Below are 14,387 nucleotides of genomic sequence, written 5' to 3'. Positions count from 1 at the left end.
GCTGCATCCTCAGCTGTAGAAGTGGGTCCAGACTTGGGTACTGATTTAAAAAGTGATGCAAACCACTTAGTCACTCTGATATATGGCAGTGACCAGAGACTTAGATCACAGACTGTGATGAAGGGCTTTTTCTCAAAAGCTTGTGAGGGACATAGGAGCACACAGACCAGAAACCTTGTCTCTCTTTTAGAGCAAAATGGCTCCTACCTAATATTTTAGGGGCCTGTATACCAAATTCAAAAGATGAATTAGTCAAAATAAAGCCAGTAGTCAGTGGCTGAATTCCTTGCCCCTGTATAACAAGTGAAAAGTGCAAACTGAGGATCCAAAAATATTGAAAGAAAATAAGAGGTAAAAAAATCTTAACAGAGGGTCATGAGGTTGTCACTTCACCTGCTGAAGGTAAAATGCTAACAGAGGTTGATCTAACCACTGATGTCTCCTCATCATGTCATTTGTGAGGAAGGAAGGAAGGAAGGAAGGAAGGAAGGAAGGAAGGAAGGAAGGAAGGAAGGAAGGAAGGAAGGAAGGAAGGAAGGAAGGAAGGAAGGAAGGAAGGAAGGAAGGAAGGAAGGAAGGAAGGAAGGATTTCTATCCCAAACTGTAATCAGGTTAAGTTCTTGTGCTTAAGCTGAAAAACTATACCTTAACACAACCTCCAAAGAGTATCACAAAAGAGTCTCTCTCACACGGTGTAATTGGAGTAGATACATGTATTTAATTGCCACCAGGGTGGAAGTCTGTGCTTCTGTATTTACGCCACAGCGATTATTTTCCTAGGAATGAAGCATTTGAATTTTAATATCTCATATATTCAGTGTTACACAGCATATTACAATATCTTGACCTTTTCAATGTTCCATAAATTGATTGTCTGGTTGTTCCTTTTCTCCCTTGCTTACAGCCCTGGAAATCTTGGAAGAAGAGGTAACATGGATGTCTCTGAGTCATATCTTCAATGTTTACCAGCCCTTTCTGAATCACACTTCTGGTCTCTTGAAGGCTTGACAGAAGCTGCATACTGTGTGCCTGAGGTGCAGTAGCATATAAAATCATGTCAGAAAAGGCAGGGATAAGAGCTACAGTCTGGCTCATAAGGTCCACCACAGGTGGTCCTGTTGTAGGTCACATTGGTTGACCAGTATTGTTATCAAATTGTGATGTCTCCAGTGAGTTATTCTGACAGCCAGATAAACCTCCAGCTAAATAAGTAGCATGCATAACCTTCAACCAACCAAATGCAACCGTTTAATTAATGTGCTTATTCTAAGTAAATTAAAAAAAAAAAAAGGGGGGGCGGGGGGAGGTCTTCTGGTCTTTTGAGGATGAATAAAGAAGAAAATGCAATACCGGATCTAAATATGAAAGGGAACGAATCCTCTTAAAGCTGAGGATGCAGCAGTAATGCAAAGCAGGAAAATGGCTTTTCATTTTCAGCCAGACACTCAACCTGTTGGATTAATAAAAAGAAGATACAAATTGTAATAATCTGTGAATTCTGGGGGAAGACTTCAACATCAAACCAAAGAAAGAGCAATTGCCACTTTCTCACTGCTTGTCTTATATCAGTCAAAGAAGGGAGAATAAGACCAATAACAGTGTAGGACCAAATCTGGTTATAACAAAGAATATATTGGAGTTATGACCAAGAACATTTTTACTTGTTGTGAGATAACTAGGAACCTTTCCTCAGATGCCTTTTAAAGGTTATAGTTTGGGTGCCTCTCTGTCTAGAGTATAGTACAGACATAACATTGGCTCTTTTCCTGTCTGCTGAGCAGGGAAAATACCCACTTGGTAGTGTTAATTAAAAGCATTATACACACACACACTTACACACACACACAAAAGTGGAATTAAGTAGAAATGCCCTGAAGTGTCTCAAGTTCTTCCTCTGAGACTAAGTGTAAAAGGTTGTTCTGGGGCAGCTCTTCCACCTCCAGGTCCCTGCTCACATACCTTAGAGGTATACTCGTCTGCCCAATGAGTGTAGAGGTGAAGACACCAAAATTGCTTTAGTAGCTTCCTACAGGCATACTTCCAAACCTCAGATTTGCCCCTTCAAACAGTGGCAACAGCAGCAGAAACACCTGTTTTGTCTCAAAATATTGAGCAGAGCAGGAGGAGCGTGCAGCTACCTGCATGACTGAAAGACGGTGGTGCAGGTGGGCAGGACCTGCAGCTCAGCTCTGTTAGACTGACCATTACCTGAAAACTGCTGGCACCATGTTGTTATCCCTCTTCTACAACAGCTGTTCCCAAATTTTTCTATTTTCAGGTGCAGAGCAACATTTGAAGTCCCACGTCCAATCTGGGGTGTAAGAGTATTAGACAAACCATGTCAGAGAGCCTAAAGCTTATAGTGGCCTTTGGTCTCCATCTCCTCTGCACTCCATGGAGAACAGTGCTGCCTTTCCAGCCTTCTGCTGAAAGCAGTATCAAGATGAAAAATAATCACATTAAGGTGAATCCAGACAAAACAGAGCAGTCAGTTCTGGGATGAGGAAAGCATGTTTAAGAATCTTCCTCCTCTTTCAAATGCATAAATCTTAAGATTGTTAAAATAAGTCTCAGCCTCAAGTTTTTGGACAGCTTGTTGGTTTTGGATGCTCCTTTACCTATCATAGCAACATTCATACATTCCTGTCTTCAATTAATGAGAACATTTTGGACAATCCAAATAGAACTAAGCCTGATTGCTGCCATGATGATGTGAGTTCCTATGGGTTTGCTGCCAAAACTTGAGCTTCGTGAGCACTGACCAGCACAATATGCACCAGTATTTTACCCAACAATAATCATAAGCTGATAACTAACATAATGTTCTGCATGTTGTCCTCCTTCTTTATTCAGTATAGACTTAATCATGATAATTGTTCTGGTAATCAAAGGCTTCTTTACTACGGGTTATATTGCTTAAGGCTTTACCTATGGATATGTTATCAGTTGCAATTTGTGCCTTAAGAGAGACTGTACATTATCTTACCAACATAATGGAAGAAGCATCAATGCCAGGAGGCAAAGACTATCTATTATCCATGTCATCCATAGAAGAAAAAAAATATAATTTGATTGACAACCAAGAAGCCTGCAGTAGCACCATGCTGGGACTGATTGTGAAAGAGGCAAGAAACGAGAGGCAGATGCCTTCCAGAACAGCAGATGTGAGAAGTGTGGGCAAGAAAGGGTGGAAATCTATAGCAAGAAAGTAACTTTCTGCAATGGTGGAGGTAAATTTCCTCTCTCTCCCCCCCCCCCCCCCTTCTCTTTCTCTCACCAATGAAAAATCATAGAATCATAGAAATCATAGAATCACAGAATCATAGAATCGTAGAACATCTTGGGTTGGAAAGGACCTTAAAGAACATCTAGCTCAAACCCCCCTGCCATGGGCAGGGATGCCACCCATTAGATAAGGTTCTCCAGGGCCTCATCCATCCTGATCTTGAGCACTTCCAGGGATGGGGCATCCACAACTTCTCTGGACAACCTGTTTCAGTGCCTTACCACCCTCTGAGTCAAGAATTTTCTCCTAATGTCTAATCTAAATCTCCCCTCTTCTAGTTTAAAAACGTTTCCCTTGTCCTATCACTATCTGACCAAGTAAAAAGTTATTTGCCATCTTTTTTATTACCTCCCTTTATGTACTGAAAGGCTGCAATGAGGTCTCACCAGTCTTCTCTTCTTCAGGCTGAACATCCCCAGCTCTCTCAGTCTTTCTTCATAGGAGAGCTGCTTCAGCCCTCTGATCATCTCTGTTACGCTCCTCTGGACCTGCTCTAACAGACCCACATCCTTCCTGTGCTTGTGGCCCCAAACCTGGATACAACACTCCAAGTGGGGCTTCACGAAGACAGAGTAGAGGGGCAAAATCCCCTCCCTTGACCTGCTGCCCACTCCTCTGTTGTCCTTCTGGGCTGCAAGCTCGCACTGCAGGTTCATGTGGAGCTTTCTGTCCACCAGAACCCTGAATTCCCTCTCTACAGGTCTGCTCTCAAAGATTTCTTCTCCCAGTCTGTACTCGTGTCTGGGATTGCCCTGGCCCAGGTTCAGCACCTTGCACTTAGACTTGTTGAACCTCCCTGGGTTTGCATTGACCCACTTCTCAAGCTTGTCTAGGTCCCTTTGGATGGCTTTCCTTCCTTCTGTTGCATCAACTGCACCACTTTGGTGTCATTAGTTAACTTGCTGAGGGTGCACTCTATCCCATCATCTATGTCATTGATAAAGATATTAAACAGTACCAGTCCCAGGACAGACCCCTGAGGGACACCACTCATCATCAGCCTCCACCTGGACATAGATCCATTGAACCACTGAAAGCTCTTTGGGTAGAGCTTTCAAGAAAGTTCCTTATCCAATGAATGATCCACCCTTCAAATCCATCTCTCTCCAATTTGGAGATCAGGAAGTCATGTAGGATCATGTCAAAGGAGACACTGATCAGTCTTCCCTGGTTGACTGATACAGTCACTCCATCATAGAAGGCCACCAGATAGGTCAGGCACTGTTTCCCCTTGGTGAATCCATGGTGGCTGTCTTGGCTCACCTCCTTGTCCTGCATGTTCCTTGACATTGCTTCCAGAAGGATCTGTTCCATGATCTTGCCAGGAACAGAGGTAGGGCTAACCAGTCTTAGTTCCCTGGGTCGTCTTTTCTACCCTTTTTAAAAATGGGAGTGATGTTTCCCTTTTTCCAGTCACCAGAGGCTTCACCTGACTGACATGACTTTTCAAATATGATGGAGAAGGGCTTGGTGACTACATCAGCCAGTTCCCTCAGGAACCTGTTATGCATGTCATCAGGCCCCACAGACTTGTACCTACTCAGTTTCATTACGTGGTCTTGAACCTGTTCTTCATTTTCAGTTGGGAGGGACTTTTAGTAAATGTAAAAAATACAAAAATGATATCTGCAGGCCACACTATGAAATTGTTTGGAGTGGGATGAGATAACCATTAAGTGTATTACTGTGACGTGTTACTTGTTTACATAATTTATGTTACTCCAACTACTGGGCAAATCTGAAGTAGACACATTGTCAGGAGGAAACACTGCCTTGCAAAGTTTGCTATCCAAGTGGGTTGTATAGGAGTTGAAGAGAGGCAAAAAGTGAAGGGGCTTACCCATATTCACATGACAGATTTGTGCCAGAGCCTGAAAATGGACAATAAATTCACAGTACTTGCATCTTATACTTGGCAGACGTGCTACGTAATTTATGGTTCTTGAAAAAAGACACAATGAAATATTCCTCTGGCTGTCCAAATACTCTAACACATCAAAAACAGGTTAGTATGATTGCAGAAAAATAAAATAAAAATAAAAAGGCTTGTGTATCTGAAATATTACTTAGAGGTCCTTTCATAAATACAATTAATGTTTTGTTTGTTGACGTGAGGTGTGAGCCCTTCTATACCTCTACCCAAAACCTATCAAAAGTTGTGTGCAGCCTAAATATCTCACTGGCTGATTTTAAGCTAAGCGAAGGAGACACGGAGGGTCAAAGGAAAATGATACTTCTGTCTTCAGGACGCACTGTGTCTCATTTTACTTGCCTTGTCAAGGTTTTTCATTGATTTCTGAGAGATTTGGCCAGAAATAGAGGATGGTGGCTTTGAATTTGTGCATATTTTATTGCTCAGGATACATTGCCAATACATGACACATTTCAAGATCTCTCAAATAATCTGTGCTGAACACACAGTCAGAAGGCTTCTACTCATAAAACTTAGTTAAAGGGAAGCATACAGTTTTCTTTCAGGAAAATAAGAATGAGTCATCCATGCAAGCATTTGATTTCCAGATCCAAGAGTTTGCTGTCTAGACTTACGGTTTTCATTTTTCTAAACACTTAATCAGTGTCTCTGTAGGCTGTTATATCCTGATGTCAATAGGAGGTTCACGAGGATATGAAAAGCAGAGCAAGATGTACCAGAGTTTTCTTCAAGGTAGGAAGATGAAATAGTTCTCTGGAGTGACTACCTTCAAAAATATCCTAAGATATTTTCTAAGATATTCTAGGTTGAGGGACCCCTCAGTTCTCTCCATACCTGATCCACAGAGAAGTGACTGGCTATCTGTATTAAAGTCTGTATAAATTCATTTACGGCTTTTCAGGGTAAGTAGGTTTGTAAAACTCTAGTGTACTCTTGAGTAACAAATGCAATTTCACTCTGAGCTCTGTGAGACCAACAAAGGACTGGGGGATGATTTGCCTATGAGAGAGACTGGATGTGTTGACAGGTGGAATGAGGGAGGATCTTAGGAGATGAGAAAACAGTGATGATAAATGGCATAGCTTCACATGGAGGAGCCTCAGAGAAATGTTTTCTCTTCTTTGACTCCATGTGCGCAAGATGGAAATCTGCAACAGAGCCGAGTACATGCTTTCTCTTTTTCCATGGGCAGTGGGTTAAATTAGCCATCATCAAGCTGGGGAACACAAAGAGGCTTGTAAATGGAAACACTCTGTAACCCTAAAGCTGCAAACAGCTATTTTAAAAGTAAATGGAGAAGCCCCTGGATGGCAGGAAAGGAGTTGGGTTCCTGCATTCCTCCTGCAGAAACAAACATCTTTCACCTCAGGTCCTGGTGGATGCAGCTGATTAGAAGAAGAAATTTTGGCTTCTAAGTAAAAACTACATATGGGTACTGTACTAGCATATGGGGTTTACGTCCAAGGGTTTGCTAGCAGGGGGGCTCAGGGTTGGCCTCTGTAAGCAGAGCCCAGCAGTTGTCCCGTGTCAGATCAAGCCAGCTCCAGAGGCTCTAAAAGGGACCTGCCGCTGGCCAGAGCTGAACCAATGAGCAATGTTGGTTGGGCCTGTGTGAAAGTATATTTAAGAAAGGGAAAAACCTGCTGCACAACAGCCTTGGGGAGAGAGGAGTGAGAAGCAGCCCTGCAGACCCCAAGGTCAGTGCAGCAGGAGGGCAGGAGGTGCTCCAGGCAGGCAGCAGCAGTTCCCCTGCGGGCTGTGGAGAGGCCCCTGGTGGAGCAGGCTGTCCCCCTGCAGCCCACGGGTCCCACACGGAGCAGATCTCCACGCTGCAGCCCGTGGAGGAGCCCCCGGTGGAGCAGGTGGATGTGGCCTGGAGGAGGCTGCGGCCCATGGAGAGCCCCCGCAGGAGCAGGCCCCGGGCCGGAGCTGCAGCCCGTGGAGAGGAGCCCACGCAGGAGCAGGGGGTCTGGGGGAGCTGCCGCCCGTGGGGGACCCGTGCTGGAGCAGTTTGCTCCTGGGGGATGGAGCCCGTGGTACGGAGCCGTGTGGGAGCAGTTCTTGAAGAGCTGCTGCCTGTGGGCAGCCCCCGCAGGCTCAGTTTGGGCAGGACGGCATCCCGTGGGAGGGACCCCACGGGGAGCAGGGGCAGAGAGTGACCATGAAGGAGCAGCGGAGGAAAAGTGTTAGAGCCTGACTGCAGCCCCCATTGCCTGTTGTTCCCCTGCGCTACTCAGGGGGAGGAGGTTAAAAGGGGGGGGGGGGGGGGGGGGGGGAGGAGGATTTTTAGTTTGCTTTCAGCTTCTCAGTGTACTAGTCTGTTATTGATAGGCAATAAATTACATTAATCTCCCTTCGAGTCTGTTTTGCCTGTAATGGTAATCGGTGAGAAATTTTCCTGTCCTTATTGCAACCCTTCCCCTGCATGGGGAGAGGAGGTGGAAGAGGGTGGATGGGGGGAAGATGTTTATAGTTTGTTTTGTTTCTCGCTTCTCTAGCTTGTTAGTAGCAGGTAATAAATGCATTTCTCTAACCTCCCTATGCTGAGTCTGTTTTGCCCATCACGGTAATTGCTGAGTGGTCTCCCTGTCCTTATCTCAACCCTTGGGCCCTTTTTATCATATTTTCTCCCTGTGTGTGTGTGTGTGTGTGTGAGAGAGAGAGAGAGTGTGTGAGAGTGTGTGTGTGTGAGTGTGTGTGTGTGTGTGTGTGATCCTGTGAAATAACCCTCCAGACAATTTGGTGTGGCAAGTTTGAGTAAAGTAGGTGTGTCTCCTAGAAGGCAATCCACTTTCCATCCGTAGCCAAACAAAAGCTGTCGTTACATCTGCCATTAAAGCAGTCACGTGCATGGGGCTGCAGGTGCAAAACATTGCTTGTCTACCCAAGTCTCCCACAATTGTTCCTGTGGTATTAAAATAAGTCATGAGAAGATTATATATAAACTGTCTTCATCAAATCAGTTGATATTTAGCTTCAAGCAGCATATGGATTTATTCTTAGCAAGGAACAAAGAAGGAGAAAAAGAGAAGAAATAGCAAGCAATGGAAATATATATATACATGTGTGGGAAAAGAAAGGTGGCTCATGAAGCTGTCTTGCCAGCACGTGAAGATCTGCTCCAGGAAAAGGCAGCAGGCAACCCAGCTTAGCTGCCAGAGGCACAATGCCACTGCCACCAGGAGAAACTCCCGCTCAGGACTTCCCACCTCCCCCTGCCCAGACAGCAAAACTTGGCAATAACTACTTAAAAAACAAGCCTCTCAGTCCCCAAACATAAATTAGTTAGTGTCTCGAAGTAACAGACCACATTTAATCCGCAGCATGTGACCTGATTTTACCTTCAGTGTGCTGAATTTGATGGAGCAAGGTGTACTTGGCAGGAATACACTGGCAACTTTCAGAAATGACATGAGGTTTGAATGCCAGCACGGGCTGTCAATCTTCCCTTTGTATTCTGGAAAACAAGGCCAGCGGGCGGCTATTTAATCGTTTCAGTTGCCCCTGGTAAAGCACACTCTTGTTAGCTCTCTTTTTGTCTCTCAAGGTCCTCCAAAGCACAAGTGGGGCAGCTGGAGGTGAGTACCCCCGCCTGCACACGTCCACCAGAAGCAGGCGCCAGGGACCAGGGCCTCACTGTGGCTAACACAGTGACACAGAATAGCACTTGTCTGCCTTTCCCATGCTCATCAGAATATTCAAAAATAGCCAGAAAGCTTGCAGTTTCAAAGCTGTAAAGAACTGAAAACATTTTTTCCATGCATGTAGTATTGACACCACTTACCATTTCACAAGCTGTTTTCCTTGTACAGTAAGCTCAGAATTTGGTTTCTGTTGTTAGTGCTTATTATCTCAGTATGGTGATATCACAAGGTATGGATCCAAGGAAGGTGGGGATTGCGGGGAGATGCCATTTCCTTTATTAGCACAGCTGAAACACTTAGGGAAAGTGGACAAGCTCTCTGAGACCCAGTCTCTGCAGGTCTGGTGGTATTTATTATGATTACTGTATCAAAGACAGAGAATGTATGAGCTTGGAGAAAAATACCTAAAGTATTGTTGTCACCATCTTTAAAAAGCAATTTAGAGTCATTACCATTCAACTCAAGCTCTTTAAAATGCTGGTTTACAAATTTTAATAGTTATTGCCAAGGAAAGTTAGCGCTCATGATCTTTAAGTAAGGCTGCACCCTGGCCACAGCTCATAGAATCAATTTGCAGGCTCCTCATAATATTTTCTTGAAGTATTCAAAGGAAAAAAATGCACCTCATATGGACATGATGTAAAGTACAATCTGATATAGCAATGACCCGAGGTACAATTGTTTCCTAGAAATAAAATAAAGTACTGGAAGTATAGAAATGTTTCTGCTTCTGGCAGGACAAGCTAACACCATGATCCCAGCAGGTTTGTTGGCATTTTCATCAGCACTTTTGTCTTGTCCACACATCAGGGAAAAAAAATTAAAAATCCTCTACATTTGACCTATATATAATATGATTTGGCTTTAGGCGCCTCCAGAAAAATGTGAGTTTTTTTAGTCATTTAAGTTTTTATTGTTCTGGGGCTACATCATGCTCTCATAATCAGTTTGCTTAATTTGACTATATATATTTAAACAGGAATTCTTGATCACATAACCAGGAGATATAGTCTGGAATAAGTGAGTGACCCATGCAGTAATGAAATTATAACAGCTGGAACATCCACTGACAGTGTTTTCAACTGAAACATTACAGTTGAGAGTGAACTATTTGTGTTTGTTTGTTTTTTCAACACACACACACACAAAATCAAAATTCCCACAGACAGTGATTACTGCTGGTTAGATTTGTACCTTGGCAAAATAAATAAATAAATAAAAAATCAGGCAAGCAACAACATGAACAAAAATTTAATTACCCCTCCAAATATTTAATCATGTTTACTGATCACAGGATGCTGCAAGGTGATTAAAAAAAAAAAAAGTGAGGGGAGAATCCTACTTCTGCTCTTGTCTCCTGCCTGTGAGCTTGCTCCTCACCATTTAGGCCAGGAGAGAACAGAGCCCCTCTGGTAGCAACTTTCCCTGTCCCCACGCTGTGGGACCGGTACTGCTCAGTGCGTTCCCCTGCACTGCCCACTCCTGGGATGTCCAGGGCCACAAAAAGCCCAGTTCTGTCTTTTCTGGAAAGTAAGGAGGGAGGCTGCAATGTTTCTAGGAGTAGGTGGCAGCTGAAAGTGTGTCTTGTGAAATTGCTCTGATGAATGTATAGCGTCCCTGGAGGAAAACAGGAGTTTGCCAAGTTAAGACATTTTCTGTTCTCACATAACTAAAGCTGCTTTGATCTAAATTTGACAAGTGATGTGTATATTATACTACTGCAACCACTTTAGTCTTTTTAGCTCGAAAAACAAATAGCCCAGGGACCAAAATCTGCTCTCAGACATCCTCTTCGTGGAACTCCCACTGATTTCAAATTACTGAGTACGAAGGGTAGGTATGGCAGAGGATGCAGCAAATGTTGTTCCCAGGTTTTTAGGAGTGTTTGTACAGTTCAGATCCCTGGGATGCTGGTGGCTCAGCTTGGAAGCTCTGGGTTCATGTCCTGCTCTGGATCCTTGTTCCGTTCTGGGTAATGTTAGTGGTGCTGGTGCTTGCAGGAGAAGCTAAACTACCATTAAGCATTCCTCTGATCTGCATTGACACTGACTCATTTCTTACTCTTTTTTTTTGGAAGGATCAGTATTTCACCTCTTTCATGGAAATTAATCACCTCTTAATGTCAATTTTCTTTAAAGATAACCCATGACGTCTTAAAAGGAAGATTAATTAACTCTTAGACTGCTTAATTGTCTCTTTCTCAATAAAGTTTGATTGAAATATAGGTAACTTTGACTCATTTATTGCCAAAATGACTTCTGTACTCCCTCTACCTGGTATATGTATTGCAATGGTAGTTTTTAATTGAATAACGTAAGGATTATGAGTGAAAGCTCCTGTGCTTTGTGACACCAAATTTAACCCCTGTACGTAGCTTTATATTCTTTAAATGTAAGTGATGGCCAGTCTGTTACCACTGCTTGAACTGGTCCTCCTTTCTCCAGAACGATTTACATGTCTTAATAAATAAGTGAATCAGGAGCAGTTGCCTCTGTCTTCCAGCTGGGAAATTAAGAGAGTGTTAGTGCCGAAAATACTCAGGCTCCTTTCACAATACAAGCTCATGAAGATTACTACCACATCTAGGGTTAAAATGTTGTTTGTTCCACTACAGCTTTCTTTCAGAAAAGCCAAATCATTGCATTACTTGCTTCTCCCTCTCTCTCTCTTTTTATTGCCAGGATGATTTTCCAGGAAGAGATTTTTAAAAATTACAGCCAAGCAAACCCCAGACTGGAAGAAGGGAAGGAGAGAAGCTACAGCCCTATAAATACGAGAAGATGTACTTTTTGTAGATTCAATTTGTGTTTAGTGAGCAAGGAAGAGAAACAGCGTTTTGTTTAATATTTCAGGAAATCATGCAGTAAATGCCCAAAGAAGTGTAGTTTGTTGAGGCCAGGGCACACTCCAGTTCAGCTTCCCACATGGAGAGCTGTTTGCCAAGTCTGGCTGATGCACAGTTTTTGTACAGTATAATTATTTAATTTTGTGGCATGATTTTTTACCATTGTTTTTTGCTGTTATAACACATAACATGGATGTTTTTACATCAAAATAATTGTTGTTTTGTTCTCTAATTATGGATGTATTTAACAGAACAAAGACCCAGTAGGAATTGCAAATTGTTTAGGTCATCTACTCCCTTCCTCTGCCTGTGACGAATTATTTCTTACACTGTGTTAATTAAAGCTTTTTCCAAAATATGAAAAACACTGAAAAGTCATGTTATGTGACTGGGGGGAAATAGTACAGGACCAGTAAATAGGATTACAGAAACATCTGCTGGAAACTTTTTTCTTATGAAGTATGACATTTATACCTTGGCAATGAGCGATATTCACATTAACTGCAGATTATTTGTACAATTGACCATTTGACAGCACTACCCAGCCTGTTTCCATGGCAGTCAGAGAGACTTTGCCCCACTCTGTTGAAGGAAAAGTCCTGGAGCAGTTGGACTACTGGGATCTTAATAACACCAGCATTCAAACAGGCTACACACTACCTGAGTATTGGCTGGTTTCCTCTAAGATATATCTGCATATACTGTTTCTGTCTTTGAGAGAGTTTGTGTCTTTTTCTGTAAGAAAGTGAAGAAAATCATTTAAGAGGGATAATAATGGCCAAAGGAAATGAAATCAGGGAGGCCACATCACTGTCCTGATCTTAAATACATTAAAATCAGGGAACTTCTCTGCTTTAGAGACACATCTTTGTTGGAAGGTTTCTGTCTTTATATACACAAATGCCTTTTTGCTGTGTTTTCATAAATTAAAAAAACAGCTGTGATGACAGTGCTGTAGGAAGGGGCAAGAATAGGTAAATATAAATTACTTTGGGGAATTAGCAGGCCTAATGAAAGTGACCCTGGATGCATACAAAGCAGCATTTTAAACAAATATTTGGCTTCTCTGGGGCAGAGAGAGCCCTAGAAGATACAAACACTGTCTCTGAAATTCAGATGGTCTTTCCATTCTTTCACTCTGTGCGTATGTTTCCCTTCTCTGAGCTGCTGTGGGGTCACTGTGGGGCAAGTCCAGAGTCCCTCTGGGATGAATCCAGCTTATTAGAGGCCATGTAAATCAGTGGACAGCCTCATTCCCTTTTTATTATTTCCACCAACAAACCAACTCAAGCTTGCTGGGATGGAGGGTGTCAGCAGGGGTGTTGGAGCAGCCTGGGCCAGGACATCTGGATGGGCTCAACATTTAAGCTGCAAAGATGACTGCTTCTGCAACCATGGTAGCAGAGAGATAAATATATAGTAAATGCGAACCTTTATGCATTCTTCTTTGCCCAGTTCTAGACTCTTTACCACAGCAGAATCCTTCTTTCCCCCTCCACATCCCACACAGGGGAACCAGACGGAGCTCCCTGTCTGATTTTCAAACAGCAGCAGACCTCCTGTCCTCAAATTAGCCTCTATGGCTGTATTTCCCGAGTGTCTTCAGCTCCGGTTACTGTAAGGGAAAGTTTTAGCCTACCTTGTGCAGACAGACAGACAGACAGGCAGGCTAAGGCCCCTTCATGCATGGTTTTACCTCTCGCACACAGATCAATCAGGGTTAATACGCGGCTGTGGCTCTCCCCTCGTGCCAGGCAGCTCAGGTAGTCATTGCACTGGTTTAATGGAATCTCTGGCACCAGCGTGTTGGGCATATAGGATTACACCATTCAAAATGTTTCCCTAGACATCCAATGAATAATGAAAAGAGTTTAAAAGGTACTTCAACTGATACGCCCTCACATCCTTTGGGGTATGGGGTTATCTTTTCAAAGGGATAAATCTGTGTTAGTTTTAAGTGATTTCCTTAAAATGTGCATCCTTTAGTGAGAGAGAGGGATGGTATAGAGCTAGGGAAAGCATGTGCTTTGTCATTGGTTTTACTCATGAGCGTCTCATTGTGTTGTGCCTATTTGACCCAGCTTCATTCCACCATTTGGCTGACATGGGCTTTCTTTGAAGAAAGATCCCAATGAAGGGGGCTGAGATAGTTCATAACAGTTATACCCTTATCTAAAATGGTGTTCCTGACAGTGAACATTTACCAAAGGGCAGATGTGGCTGCCAAATGGCCACAGCCAAGTCTGAAGTAGGTACAATGACTTGGCCTGTCCTTTTAGTTAATTCCATGCATCCACTTTGTTTACAGCCTTAGTATTAATGATAAATGTTTGCTAACTTCACAAAACCTGACAATAGGCACATGCTACAAGTCTGACAGTAGGCACATGCCAGGGTATGTAGCTGGGCATCTTAGATTTCAGGCTGGCAGTGTTTCTTTTCTTTCAATCCATGGTCCCTGTTGGGATAGTATCTTGTCATGTCAGCAGTGAATATCTAATGTGGTCTTCATGCCGTGCCAGCAACCCATTAGCAAAGCCTCCTGGTTATAATCCTGCTGCTGTCTTGCTGGCTTTGCACCTTACCTGTACAGACACAGCACAGGCAGTGTCAAGCCTTTCCTTTGTTTTTCCTGTGTAATGCCCAGAATTAGCGGTTACATAATAAGGTGTTTCTAAG

The sequence above is a fragment of the Anser anser genome (assembly GCF_964211835.1).
Source record: "Anser anser genome assembly, chromosome: 1".
Classification (NCBI taxonomy): Eukaryota; Metazoa; Chordata; class Aves; order Anseriformes; family Anatidae; genus Anser; species Anser anser.
The sequence above is the reverse complement of the archived record's forward strand: the minus strand, read 5'-3'. Positions refer to the sequence as shown.